We start from the raw sequence: 16,972 nt of genomic DNA, 5'->3' as shown, positions 1-16,972 counted from the left end.
ATATAATTTATTATAATAATATTGTATTAATTAATATATTAACGATTTTGTGTTGCTGCAGTAATACCATCGCATACCTGTACGTCGCTCTATTAGGTGCAGCAAAACGTAAAATAGCGAATCAAGTCCTTGGGACATATTAAATAATAATAATATTATACATATCATTAATTGTGAATATACAGTTTACGTTGAACGGACATTTTGTTTCTCTATAAAAATACCTTATCGTAATTGTATTGGTTTATCACATATTATTATGTATGCATAGTTTATATGTGTATTGGTAGTTACAATTCAAACTATTATAATTATTAATAAATTAATACACCAAGTCAAAATAATTTTTTTTTAACTGAGTGAGGTCCATATATTTTATTCCATTGACAGCTTCCTATGGATATATCATAATTAATAACGAATAACTAGTTAATTTTGAACTGAATCTTCGCAGTTTAATTTAATTTATATCTTTTACTAATTTACGTTAACATTCCTGACGGATATGTTTGTCATCCGGAAGTAACACCATACTAGGAAGAACTCAAATTGTTTTTAATTAATTTTAAACTTGACTGAATCAATTTAAGATTTGAGAATATAAAATTATGATATGATATAATATAACTAATTATTGAAAGTCGTTAACATTCATTTTTAACCATTTTCAAATTAATTATTAACACACCCAGCCTTGATGATTAGTACCTATTTAAAATAGCGTGTAGAAATATTTCATGTTATAACATATATTCATAATAATATAGCTCATAAAAATATACTATTAATTCAATTTATATTTGAAAATATCAACAGTTTGTTGATTCAATTGCATCTAAATACATATATTTATGTTTATAATAATATTAACCTGTTATTATAAACATGTTTACCAATTTTTCTATCTGGTTTTTAAATATGATTTGCTTCGTGTAAAGCATTTTTATAGTACTTAGAAAAATAATAATGACGTTCTTGATAAAAATAGTATAAATTTGAGATTAAAAAATTCATAAGATATTCTTAAAATCAGCTGTTATTTTGACTAAATGTATAATTATTTTTAATTGCTCGTGAACAGTTATATCATATAAGTATTACGTTAGAACAATATTATAATACTCATTATCTAATAGTATACTAATTTTGTGTATTCAATAAAGTGGTATATTTTATAAATCATTAGCTTGTTTACAGAAATCATGGTTTAATAATCAAGTTTAAAATTATTATTTTTATTTTTAGTTTTGACACTATTTCATATTTATTGTATTTTAAAATATTTATTTAGACTTAATTCATTTTTAATTTTTATATGAAAATATATCATATTATATTTAAATTTATACTTCATAACAATTATTTTTTAAATTAAAAATACAAATATTACGGAAAAATACAAATGCCGCAAAAGAAATGTTTTTATTTAAATTATAAAAATTATAACTTCATAATGATTAATCATAACATAAATAATAATATCTATATCTGTGTTAAATGATTTAACATTAAATTTAAATTCTGTGTATTTAGATTGTTTTATTTTGTAAAAAAAAAATGGTTAAATAAATCTTGAATAACCATCTTTATTCCTTATCAACAACATGTATTACATGAACCAATTTCATTATCAATGACATGAACTAATTTCTTGTTGTTTTCATTCATTTTGTACGACCTCACGTTATGATTACTGGATGACCTAAATTGAATTTATATTATAAATTTAAGGTTAAAGTTTCCTATTATTTATTACTGTAAACGCGTGTGTGATTTTAAAACTAAACCACTTATTAAATTATAATTACGAGTATAATTATAATTATTATTATGTTTTATTTTTTTAATATCGAAATATGTTAATAAAAACTGTTAAATAATGTTATTAAATATGAATATCAACACAGTAAATTATTAATCAATACATTGTATATTATATTAATGCTATAGTAAATACTAATATTCAAAAGCTCCTGAAGAATTTTTAAAACATTTTTCTGATTATTATTGTATAATATTCCATCATGACATATAAAAATCCCACAAAATGCTTTGTGAGTTTAAATCCAGTAAATTCATTGCCTTAGTCTGCAGGGAAAAAAGGTCGGGGTAGCTTAATCAAAAGCACGGTAGACACATCTACCGTGATCAAAAGTAGCATGATCCGAAAGATATTTCATTTTAATTTATATGGCTTTTATAGACTAATTTTACTAAAATTTACCTATGGTACAATCAATTCCCGTTTGCATTCAATTTTAAGCACGTATAAATAAATAATAAATTAATAAATATATATCTTGTTGTTGTTTAATACGAAATTCGTAATTTATAACTTATAAGTATCAAGTTTATGGTTGTAAATATTTTGTTGCTCCCCTCAATCTAACCTGACCGGACATTTTTCATGACATAATTTTTCGCGATCGTTCGCCCTTCGTTTTTTTATTTTTTTTTTCCGATCGGACTACTCGCATTCATATAATATACAATAATACATTATAGTAATGTGTATGTGTGTGCTTAGAGTACTTAGATGTTAAATATATTTGTGACTCGAAGTGTTGGTACAATTAATGAATATTGTCTCCTCCAATGCGACATGTTTTACGAATATCTTACACCTGATATGTATAATTATGTTAAACTGTAACGATATATTATGTTTGTTTACAAAACAATTTAAACTCTTCTTCAGACGGATATATCCGGATATTCGTCTGAGAGCCTGCAGCATAGTCGTAAACAGTAATAAAATTACAATATTATATTATACAATATGTATTGTACAGTAGGTATAGTAGGTTGTACACTATATACCATGCAGTATTCTTGTATTAATTATAAGAAAAATAATAGTCTATCGAAATCGAGAATGTTCTAGAATAATGTCAACCTTTTTTTCGGCTCGCTATATTAATTTGAAGACATATTAATTGGGCAGTGGAATAAAAACAATATAGACCACTTAGACATAGATAATTTACTTAAAACCATCCGTTATAATTTATTAGTGCTAAGAAAAATGAACGTTATATTAGTTGATTGAACACATGACTGATAAATTGTTTGATGGTTTGACATCAATTATAATAGTATGTATGTTTAAATAATACGTGCGTGTGTGTGTGTGTTTTTATTATTGATAAATGATCAGTATATCATACAGTTATGATAATATAAGGACAATTCTGAATAACTCTCGGTTGTAAAATCTTACAAAGTAAAAATCATTTTTAAATACACTAATGAATTCGATTTCTTCAATACATACAAATATAATATCTTACTAGAATAATAATATAATAAATTACCCCACACACCCCCGAAATCACGCCTACGAGAAATAAATTATCATGTCCAATACATTCATAAGTCATAATTCAATAAGTATAAAATATCATCGTCCTTCGACCTGTGTTATTGCAACGTTCTTAAATAGCGTGATTTAATTTTGTATTGTTGGTAGTATAATTTAAATGCAGCTATTTATTAGGTAAATTATGTAGAATTTTCTATTGTATACAATTTTTTTTTTTTTATTGAAACTAACAAACACAGCAGCAAAGGTTATTTGTGACATTATAGTATAATAATTGTATTGCATAAGGAATTATTATTACATTTATAAACTTCGTATATCAGCTGCAGATATAACACAAGTATTTAATAAATAAAACATTGATTTCTAAATAACTAGAAACATTTTTTTTTATGATTAAGAGAATCAAGTATTTTATAATTTCTATTAATTATTTTACCGACAAATTTATATTTTTTTTAAGACGTAGTTATAGAATGGTATGTAAATACTGAAAAAAAAATATTACCATTTACTATATTTATGACACGTGTCCTTTTTCGCAGAAAATATTGTTTTTATATTAAAATTATTGATTTATATGTGGAAATGGTCAAAAATCGTTTAAAACATTAGATCAATAAATCTAAAATATTAACAATGATTTAAAAAAATATATTTGAATATATTATTAATATTAATATTATTATAATAAATAAGTATTAAAAAAATGAATTAACAATAAGCAAACAATTATTTCGAATTAAACGATTTTATTGATTCAGTGTATACTGAAAATTAGTAATTTTTAATTTTTCAAGAATATCTTCCTTATTAATAATTCACATTATACGATTTATGATACGCGATACGTTCAATATTTAAAATTATATTTTTCTATTATGACATTTTGCTAAGTATATTATTATAATACATCAATTTTATATACATAATAGTATATTGCTAGGTAGATTTCGTGAGACATAAAATAGAATTTTTTATTTTACATGTTGGGGAACTCGTAATAAATCAAAACGACAACACTGCAAAATTTAATGTGTTATACAACGATAAAAAAAACGTATTGGATGTAATACCAATATTGAATTTTTAATTAAAAAAGATTTAAAACCCGCACAAATTGCCACGTCGAGAACCAATTATTAATTGGACGTAACTGCGTATCGATGTGTACATTGCACGAATTAACAAAGCATAATCATTGTTCTAGTTATATAAATCGCTGCATATGTACATCACACGTTAATATAATATATATAATTTATTATAAAACAATTAGGTCAATCATTACTTGGTAAATATTGTTTTTATTTGATTTAATATCAGATAACTGATACATCGACCGCCGTAACATATTGTGCATGCCATCAATAACACATGTCATTATCATGTACTGCAACGTGCATCGACAAAATATTATTCTTATCTCTTGAAACGTTTTGATTTGACTTAAGATTGAAAAACTCAATGCCTACGTGTTACATTTGTTTATTAAATATAAGACTTCCAGTTCGAATGTGTTGGTTTACCCAGATATGGCCGAATTTAATTCTTAAATAAGTTGACGAAGGTTGTATTGTTGCTATACTGCACGTATCGCCATTTGAAAAATTCACTTCCAGACTACCAAAAAACAATCATCACTCGAGATCATATGAAATGGTAAAATTATAATACTAAATTAAGGATAAAAAAATGTTTAATTTTCAATAATCTGTATGCTTTATAACTTTATAAGCATAACGTTTCGTGTTATGTTTTGAAAACAAGATTTAAAAAATAATACATTTTTATCAATAACAAAATAAAATTGTTGGCAAATGAAATGTAAACATTATAAGATAAATATCGTAAGAAAATATTAAAACGGTTTTGAGAAATGTCCGAGCACATGCCAACGACAATTTTCCAACTAAACAATCTTGAAACAAACACTCAGCTGTAGTTTACATACAATTATTGCGAATAAATAATTATACAATACGTCTTATAATAACAGAGGTACACATACAAATTTCCTGCATTGTCGACGTTCGTAAATCGTTATGTGACGTGTCGACAAACGCACAAGCAGGAATAATAACAATAAATATTATAATAATATGTAATAAAGTATAATTTTATCTCGTGCGATCAAAATATGATATAATATGAATTATGTAAATACAACCGCAGAACAATTATCATAACAATATTTATCGTTGACATTGTGTGACAGGCCGATTTGGCTGTTGGCAACGGCCGCAGCAAGGTGTAATTGAACCGTATTAAATGCTAAGACCGTAATTATCGCACACGGTCAAATGAAATCTGTGCATACGTTAAAACGTTAAATTATTATGTACATTTTGATTACAGTACTACCTAACAGGGGCCATTAAGGTAGTCGGTTTGTAAATATTTCTCCATTACAATATTGTAGCATTCAAATGGACATCGTTTTTAAAATATGATCATTGTATGGTTTAAAATATTTATTTATTAGTTTTATAACATAGTTTTAACAATACTATAATTCTAACTGAATTTAACGTTTAACGGTTGGTGATGATGAAATATTCCGTTTTTAGTTTTTTTCTGAATAGTGTGTTACGGAGAAAACTAGCAGCATCGCATGACTTTACTAATAGTTCAATAGATCTCTTGATCTTTCTCAAAGTTAAAACCAAAAGTGACGTACAATATATTGATATAGCGAGTAGATGTAGGTTAATTAAGTGCGGTGTAAAGATAATAGTGTTCTGAAACAAATTGTATACAAACAAAATAACAATATTAAATAGGTTAATTTATGATATTATAATATGTTGTATAATATGAGGTCAAATGTCAAACAGATGTCTAATATACATTAATAATCAAACTAGATTTAAAAAAATATTTCTTATGAAAATACAATTTTAAATGACTTTATTTATCAGCTATTAGTATAAACGCTGTTTTCTAAAAATATTATTAACTTTTGATTAGAGTTTAGACTCAGAGACAGAATAGTATTTGTTTATTCAACGATGTTTATCCTAGTTTAATTGAAATTAAACATATTTTCACGGTATTTAGTCAAAACGTTGGATTGTTTATTTGTTCTTCGTATTAGTGTATACATAACGTATACAAAAATATGCAAATGGTGTACACGGGCGGCCCTATGATAATTGTATTAAAAAAGTTCACCAAACAATTTGCCATTATTGTCTGCTATGTAAATGTACATGCACACATGGGACTGGTGAAAAAATTAAAACATATTATATAACAATATATAGGTATACATTATACATTTCATAATATTTATATTTGATTTATAAGGTCTACTACTTGGTTTAATTGTTTTTTATTTATTTATTGCAACCACAAAAATTACCTCTTGTTTTAAAAATGTATTTCCACGTAAACTCGTCGTCTGTATTATTGTAAGTATCATAATTTTTATAAACGAATATTATAATTAAGTTTCTAACGAGTAATGATATAAAAGTTATAATTTATATCGTTACATTGTTTAAATGTTTCATGCACTTCGATTGTTCAAACATAAATGTTTCCTTCTTATAAGAACGTTATTATAAATTTATCAACGTCATTTCGTATTTTTATAATAATCAAATAATCTATATAATAACGCGTAATCTATACCATTCAATTCTTAGACGAAAAATTATTACAGAAAGCTAAAATATATATTTTATTTGATACATTACTATATTAGTATTAAAATTATTCATGGTTACACCTCTTATATCCAGTAACATCTCTTCACAGCCTCTTCATATCATTTCAACTTTTCGTGTTTAATATTAGTAATAATATTATTGAATTAACTTCTAAATACCGTATAGATGACTGTTAACGGTTAAGACAAATTGTTTAATAAAATATAAAAATATTTTTATTTTTATATCGTTTCACTGAATTGTAGTTCTGTAGACGCCTGTTGACACAAACATAATACAGGTTTTCTCATATTTACCAGTCATGTCATATCTGGCACTCAAGGATTATTCCATGTAAGAACACCAGTGGTAATAAAATAATTAATATCAACTTTAGGAATAGTTAAAATAAAAACATTAATTTACTTAAGAACTTTTATATTACTTATATTATATTTTATCTTTTTTTTTTTTAATAAAATATATAATATTTATATGAAATAAATTAAAATCAACTATTTTCACGCATATAAATTTTGAGCTCGTTCTATACCTATACGATATACGAATACTGACAAATTTTCTTTGAACATAATGATATAATGTTGTGTTGTGCGGCATAGCGTATAGGCAATTTAGGTGCACCATTGTAAACTACTGAAGTATTAATCTTATAGAGAGTATATCACGGAGAAGGTTTCTATCACGATAGCATTTGTCTAACTTAAAAAACTTCTGAGTTATCTACTAATTAAAATTAACGTGTTCATTGTATAACACATAGACGTAATATACACATAGGCGTAAATTGGAGGGACTAAAGGGGGCTTAGCCTCCCCTACATCTTTTTAAATTTTTCAAGAAATTTAAGGTTATTTATTAGAGAAAATTGTAAAATGTAAAACGTAATTTCTAATCAGAATATAGATATATGTGTAAATGTGTTATGTGAACATTTAAGCTTCATGTATGTATTTCGTATTGTAAATTTATAATAAAATTAAAATGATTGAGCTATGCGTTAATATTATATTATAACGACAACGACAAAAAGTTATGTATTATACATTTATACGCCGTTAAGTAAATAATTTTGAAGTTTTTATATACTTACATCTTTAATATCTTATATAATAAATGTTACGATAAAATTGAGAGCCTGTTCAATGTTTATAATTTAAGCCCTCCCCCTTCTAACAAGGCAAATTTACACCTATGTATATAAATATACATGTTCTCGATGCATTCCGAAACTGCTCAACTGGTTTTGATGAAATTATGATCAAAGTGTGTAATTTTATCTCCGTCATAAGATAAGTTATTACTTCTTTATTATGTTTAGGGCTGTGCGATTATTTAATCGATTATTCGAATAATATATTATTTTTAAAAAATGATACATAATAGGTTAATTGTTTAAAAAAGTGAACTCTAGGCGGGACAGTTATGTAAAATTTATATGTCAGCGATATCATCTATACACTAAATCAAAACACCAAAAATATTTTTTATCTTTTCACTTAATATTAGCATTGTTAGTATTATAGGCAACCAAACTTAACGCGGGTGCATTTTTAACGGGCGACAAAGTGCACGGGGACAGCTAGTAATATTATAAAACACGTACCAATAATATTATCAACCATTATAACATTTAAGCTTATTTTATTTTAGATCTATGTCTTAATTTTAAATTTAGCTACCATATGTTAATATCGGTTATAAACCATTAAAAATTAGGTACATATGTTAAATTCCAAATTATAACTATTTTTTCCTAAAATTCCTAGCTGAACAAAGATAAATAATTGTACACGTTAAACAAAATAATAAAATTAAACATAAATTGTACGTAAAATGTAGCACTACGAATCCGTTGCATTGTAGTTCTATAAAGAAAAAAAAAATAATGTACAATAGCTAAGCTGATAACTCGCAATATGAATCTAAATATTACACGAGACAGAGAAAGGTAAAAAATCATTATAGGAGACCGATAGCTGACAGTCGCCTCAGTTGATAGGAAGATGTCGAGAAGTGATTCCCTCCATTGCTCATGTTATTATAATATATTCTTTTGTTCGTCTAAATAATAATAATAATGTTTATTTGCAAATAATTTTATTTTAAAATAGAACATATCTTACAGAAAATTATTGATTACAATTAATAATGAGTTAAATTAATAATATATATTATGATAATAAGTGTGTGTAAAAATTTGCAACCCTCCGATAAGCTGACAGCTTGTGATAGAGAGTTATGAAGAGTTCATAAAAATACTAAGTATACATATAATAATAGTAATACATAGTCATTAAGTATATACAATATCAATTTAATTTAAATTTATGTGATCAAAATACAATTTAAAACGCCTTAAGTTATGAAAATCAAATATATTAATTTTTAGAATCCTACATAATTTATTGTATAGCAACAGGAATAGAATTTTTTGTACCAAAATGTTTATGAAATTTAGGAATTTTTATGTTAATTACTTTTTTGTATCTAGTACAATATTCATGACTGACAGTAGATATAGCATTATGCCTGTACATGTCAATTGAAAATTATCAACTACATTTTTTTTTATTTCATGATTATAGTTCTATCAATTTATAATTAGTCATCACTCATCACCAAAAGTAATGACAGTATAAGACTCGCTAAGACTTATAAAACTTAAAACATAAATGAGGAATACCGTATATCGTATGAAAAAACCCATTCGTAACAATACATTTAAACCTTTAGAGATACGTTCATAATATCAACTCCGAATTTCTAGAGACCAGTAATCGAGCAGTGTCACTTGTATCTACATCGTTCACAGATCAATGGCGTATTAGCACTAGTGTTTGAAGTATGAAATATTTCTTGTGAAACGTAAAACATTGAAATTTTTTCTATTAATATTAATAATGGTTGTTTATCAATTATTAGTTATATAATCTAAAAGTTTTAAGTAAAATCATTGAAATGAGTACCGTGGTTGATATATTTATACTATATTAGATCTTATTTTCGACTATTTATAGTATTATAGCGAAACTTGGTTTTTTCCTAGGAAATGACTTATTGTCGACGACGTTGACAAACAATGTATCATGTATGGATGGTACTATTATTAAGACTTAAACAAAAGTATAATATTTTTGTTATACTGTTATTGTCGGTCAATGCTTTATTATCGTAATCTAAACTTTGTAATTTAGGTATACGTTTATAATTATAACAAGTAAATATACATAGACACACGGTTTATTATTATAAAATTATAACTATTATGATGTAATGTATGGTACGTATTAGTGTAGGTATACAACTTTAATATTTAGGTACTGATTTATCATAAATTGTAATATCAATTATTAATAGTCATTAGTTTACCAACGTTTATCCAGTGCTCAGTAATAGTACTAAAATATTTCACAATTTTAAATTTCATGAAATTTTCAAACACTAATTAGCACCACAGAATTTCAGAAAACAAATTCAGTAAACAGACTTTATTTTTTCAGTGGCATTAACATTACTTCAATAAATTAAATCATTGTGGAAATTAACGCAAATACTTATGGTCACTAGTAGTAACTCACTTTATTGATAATTGTAATATATTATTATTTATTTATATAATTGTATGGATAATGATTGATCAAATAATAAACCTCAACAAATTTTTATATAATTTAATAAAAATTAAATGAATTAAATGTATTGTGTTTCAATATCATATAATATCTATAGTACGTATAGTACGTATATGAATAAACATAATACATTATAATTATTATTATATATGAATATTATAGTTATGTGGTTAAAATAGCAGGCAGTGGACAATTTTTTGTGGTATTTTTAAAAGCACAGACAATATTGTTAACCATATTATAGACTAGAAGATTAAACATAAAATCTAACATATTTATTTGTTATCATAAGTCCAATTATATTATATATAAGAACTATACTTTCTTCTTTAGAATTTTATCAAACCATACTTTCTTATACATACAATTTCTTTGTTTGTAAAAAAAATAAAAAAATAGTCATACTTTTTAAGTACAGCCTTAGTGCATAATACTATATTTTAAGTATGAAAATGAGTTTGTGCTAATAAAACTTTAAAAGATTTTAACAATAACAATAATTAGTAATAAATGTATACATTAAATATTATTTTGTGAGTTAATTTATTTTCATATAAAAAAATACAATATTTTAAGTAATATTTATATTGGGTTTGAATATTTCTGTCTTGAGACTTAAAAAGTATATTAGAAAAGAAAATATATTGAAGCAACATCTTCAATACATACTGATCGTGCTCAGTAGGATACATTATTCTGTTGAAATAATTGGAAAAAAATTCATTTTATAATAAGTAAAAATAGTATAAAACAGTATATTGAGTAAAAAGAAATATATTTTAAATAATGATAAATGTAATAAAATTATAGCATAATAATATATATTTTTTTAGATTACCATCAAATATCTTATAATAATTGATACCTTAAAAATTACATATACTATTATACAATGTCGTAATGTACCTAAATTGCCTATTTAACACGCCGTGTAATCATTATTTTATTCTTAAATTATACATAAATAAGTATTATTAAATTAGTAATATGATATAAATATAAATTAAAATTATTAAAATAGTAAAAAAACTGTAATAATATTCATATCTAATTAGATTTTGTACTACTGTGATACATACTTAATTTAGAATTTCTTTTACAATAAATAACATGTTGATTTTTTTTTTTAAATGTGGATTCATCAAAATCAAAAATTCAATTAAGTGGTTTATTGTTTTTTATTAAATAAATAATACACTCATGATAATAATGAATTTTAAATTAATTTTTGAATAACAAAAAACAGGTAAAATTGTTATCATTTTTTTATTTTAATATTCAATTTTCAGATTTGAATTATATTCTTATAGAAAATTACTTAATTATAGTATATATTAATTTAATAAAAATAATACTATACATTTGTGAACTATAGCTGGATAACAGATACCACAATATATGACTATTTGTTAGTTTGGTTTATCTAAATTAAATTGATTACGGTAAAAGAAAAAATAATATTTTTTATTATTACTATTATTATTTAAAAATCTTATGAATAAAAATATATTTTAATCTAACTAGTAACTAAATAATATATAAAACATTATTATGACCTTTTTTAGATAAATATGATCATTGGCTCATTACAATCATTTCACCTATTATAACAAATTGAATAAAGAGAAAATAATTTAGAGCAATGAATTATAATTTTCTATATTTAATATATTTATATGATTTTCCAATATTTTAACTTGTTTTGAGCCATTTATAAACAATTGAAATGTTTTATTTTTTTATTTTATAAATGTTAATTGACAAATTATGAATGTTTAAAATTGAATGAAAATATAATACAAAGTTGAAAAGCTTAAAAAATACACACATAAAAAATGCTCTGTTTACACCCAAAACTTGAAAATTAAATATAAAGTTCTTTATACATTTTTCAACATAAATAAATAAAAGTTCTACCAATCAAAAAGCCAAATTAACTTTTAGGAGCAATTGAAGTCAAACTGTCGACAACATTGGATATTCACCCGCATAATAACTTTTTCTTACCAAACTTTTTTTTTTTTTGGAATTCAAAAACGAATGACTGTATACTATTGAAATGTTCATAATTCATATGTATCATTTTCATTATATAATTAACTTTTCAACATTTTTAATTCATTTTGAGCTATTTATAACTTAGACATGCCAAATTTATAATTTTTTTCAGTTTTTATTTTAAATGTCAATAAAAAATTATTCCCTGGGTGAATATTTTCGAAAATTTAATATAAGATAGTAAGGTACCACTTAAATTATTCTTTTATCAAACGAACAATATAGGCACAGTTTTTTTTTGTTTGAATTTGAAATTATTTAAGTTTATATAGGTTATACATATAATTTTTAATTATTTTGTTGTTAGAAAAACATAAAATCTTTTCTTTTTGTGTCTAAATTTTGAAAATACAAGATTTCTCATAAATAGTTTGTTATGATATACTGACAAATCATAATTGTTCATCAGTTAAAGTATAATAAATAAATAACGGTCAAGTTGTCGTACTCAATTAACGGTTAATTTCAGTATAAATCTTTCATCACTGATAAAAAGAACTATTCACGAGGTTACATAGAAACTCACACGCATTTGTAACAATGTAGCACAAAACTACAAGACGTGCAAATCAAAAAATAAATTATATATAAAGGCAATAATTTTATTTAGACATTTTATGTTCGAATTTGTACAAAATACTTTATTTAAACGGTAAATAATGATGTTAATTATTTTGTTATAATTTAAAAATATTATTCATGAACTTGAAACTCTTGCGCTCTTTCGTTTACGTTACGTATATTATATTATCAACACTTTTCTATAATAACATTTGTGATTTATTTTAAGCTTATATCTATTCATATGATAAATCTACTTTTGCTGTTTTATGGTATTTCAGAATTATAAAATGTAATTTCAATATAAATTTTTATTAGATGGTATAAATGAATAATTGTATATTTTATAATAATTAAAAACTTCATTATCCAAGGAAAAATTATATCAATCTACCGTAATACTAAAAGTAAAATAAATGGCTTTAATAGGTACGATTAGGGGAAAGGTGAACAAAGTGGTCATAGCGGGTAAAGTGGTTATGTTTTATTATTCTGTCGTAAAGAAATAAAAAACGTATCACGAAATCTACTAAGTTACATAAATATAGTTACATAGTACACTAATTAAAATTAAAAATTGTTATTTTATCTTGTTAGAAAATTATTTAGAGTAAAATATGTTGTAGTTAATACTAGGTGACAATGTTCTCTCATTGCCTACTCTTTAGTTATTCCTAGTCTATAATATTGATCTTATTAATTTATATTTCATGATGTTTCATTGAATTGAGCTATTTTGTGTGTATTTTGTTTAGGTTCAATAGAACTACGATTAGACAATATGTGTATCAACACTATTAACCAAATAACTATGTAATGTATACTTATAAATTATTCGTTATATTTACTGTACAAAGTTCGATATTATTCATAACCTTTACGGCTTTACAACATTATTATTTAAAATACATACTTTGTAAAAAATTGTGTTATTGTATTAATAATATTAACATAATTATTTTGTTTGTTATGTAAAAAACTAGATTAATTGACTAATCATTATTAGATTAAATAAAGTTATTTTCCTAAATAATAATTTTTATTATTAACGTTTTCAACAATGATAATGGTCTAATTTCAAGGTATGTACAGCGAATGTCTTAACTCGTATAGACTCATATGCAACGGCTACTTATTGATATATCATTATAATATCACTTTACCTAATAATGAATACGCTCAACGTTTGACTTAAATTAGATGTTTTAAAACTTCAAATGATGACACGATCTATGATAAATATATGATTACATAACAATATTATGAAAAATAAATATTATGACCATATTGCCTACACTTTGCGCCGTTTTAACAATTAACTGAAATTTATTATTTTTTGATTTTTTCAAGCACATTTAATAATTACTAATAACATTAATTGTGAAAAATAGTTAAAAATCTTTAAAATTATTAGCTATGATTTAAATTTTAAATATATATAATTAATTATACACAATTAACAAAAAATAATAATTTATTTTTAGTATTCAAAATTAAGTATCATAATTTATAGGTACCTTAAAATTCAAATGATTTCATATAATACCAAAAAATAAAAAGCATACGTCATTATTTAGTAAATATTTGGTTCTATATCTTTAAATTTATAAATATTTAAAATTAATAGCCAAACAAATTTATTGATAAATGTTTTAATTATACTATTTACTCTTTATAGCTGTTAATATCATAAAATGCATTCAAAATAACTAGTCACTCGTTAAATTTTATTTATTATGTTGAACGTTTTAACACCGCTAACTAATTGTGTTTTTATGAACTCTATTAAATTTAGTTACCTTCAATAAGCCATACATATATGTATGATATTTTGCCTATCCGTCGACTTTAATTTCAGTATATAATAGATTAACAATAATATGACAGTGACACATTCAATTAATAATATAATTCTAACCAGTTATCGCTTATAAATTTATAACCAATTGTTATTTTAAATTCTGGATATATTCACGGTTCAAAATTTTAGTGTGTATAAGATAAAAATATTTCATATAATACAAAATAAAAGTTATTGATCTTTGTTCAGAACACAACTCTATACTTTATCTTTATACTTCTCATAAATGTATAGCCTACATTTTTAACTTAAAATTAAATTTAATAAATTACCCACGATTACCCATATGCTATTAATTTAATATATATCCCAAAAAATTTTTTTTAATGTTCTGAAAATAGAAAAGGTCAAGATTCAGCTAATCAGATTTTTAAGAATTTTATACACTCAAAAAAAAATACTCGATTTAGAATAATCATCTTGATATGTTTAATATATTGTATGGTATATTTATAAGGGTGGATGATCACATGTAGTTACAAGAGAAAGGCGAATAAGACAAACAAATTGTTTAAAAACTAAACATCAGTATTAAAATTCCAATACAAAATATAATTGAACAATATTTATTATATTGGTATTGCAAAAATATTAATAGTTGACTTTATGCAACCATTAGTACAATACTGTACTTTTATCAAATTCCAATACAGATTATCAAGTACTGGCTAAATACTGGAAAAGCGGTATTACCCCTGACATACACCAAAACATACTGGTTGCCAGTAGTGCGTCAGTATCAATCAGTAGTCAGTACTGACATGATATTGCGCCTGTTGTGAATTTCTGATTGGTTATTATGTGTACGTGCAGTACAATGCGAATTTTTTCAAGCTCTAACTATCATAGTATAACAATAATTGTCGTATGTGTTGAAAAATATTCGTTTTCTCGATCTCCTGACACGTCATATTCGTAATTCACAAGTGATTTCTGTACAAAAAAAAAAAAAAATGTATGTTGTCAAATGCCTAATATCATGATTCATGACGTATTATTCTAACACGAGTATTTGGTGTAAAAAAAATAATGTTTAAGGTGGAGATATCTCTCTCGACGAACAGCGTGAAAGTGAAATTACAAAATATTTACTCGTGCATATTATTGTACATATAAGTATACATTATACCTATACAGGTGTAATATACGGTTCGTTTTCGTAAGACAATCGGACGATGTTCGAACGTCGCCACCTTGTTTGACGTAGGCGTAACGTGTATAATATATAGTAGTAGTACAAAGGAATAAAAAAAGTTGTCATTGACTCGCGCCCGCGCTAATAACGTGTCGGCGGTAGAAAGTATACAATATACACTTAAACACATTGATGCACACGTGTATAATAATAACACATAACAGAATATATTCTATGGTGTTATCACTATATAACGATATTGTGACGGACGAATCGAGTTTGCGTAATCTCGGTAGCGACCGTGGCGGCGAAGAGTGCACTGCTGCAGCAAGTAGACAGGTGTATTATGACTATAACCGGTAACCTGTGTAAATTCTTACGGCGGCGGTGAACCATCGCGCGTGCTTTGCGAACCACTGGGACAACGGCAACGGCGGGGCACCGGTTGAATTCCTCGGCGGCCCACAAGAGAGCAATATAAGAGGATTGTGATCGCGGCCGTGTCTGGCTGTGGTGGGGCCCGGTCGGGGGGGATACGTTGTAGAAAGTGGTCGGGCGACTCGGCTCGGTCGCCTCAGTACATATTATTATTATTATTATTATCTACGCGCTTTAATAATAATAATAAAAGTAGTGGTAGGTATATAATAGGTATTATACCTATAACCGGTGAGACGGACCCGCGGCGGGGCCATACGAAAACAACAATAATATTCAACATGGCCG

Source organism: Rhopalosiphum maidis, chromosome 4, assembly GCF_003676215.2.
Source record: "Rhopalosiphum maidis isolate BTI-1 chromosome 4, ASM367621v3, whole genome shotgun sequence".
Classification (NCBI taxonomy): domain Eukaryota; kingdom Metazoa; phylum Arthropoda; class Insecta; order Hemiptera; family Aphididae; genus Rhopalosiphum; species Rhopalosiphum maidis.
This window is presented reverse-complemented; position numbering follows the sequence as displayed.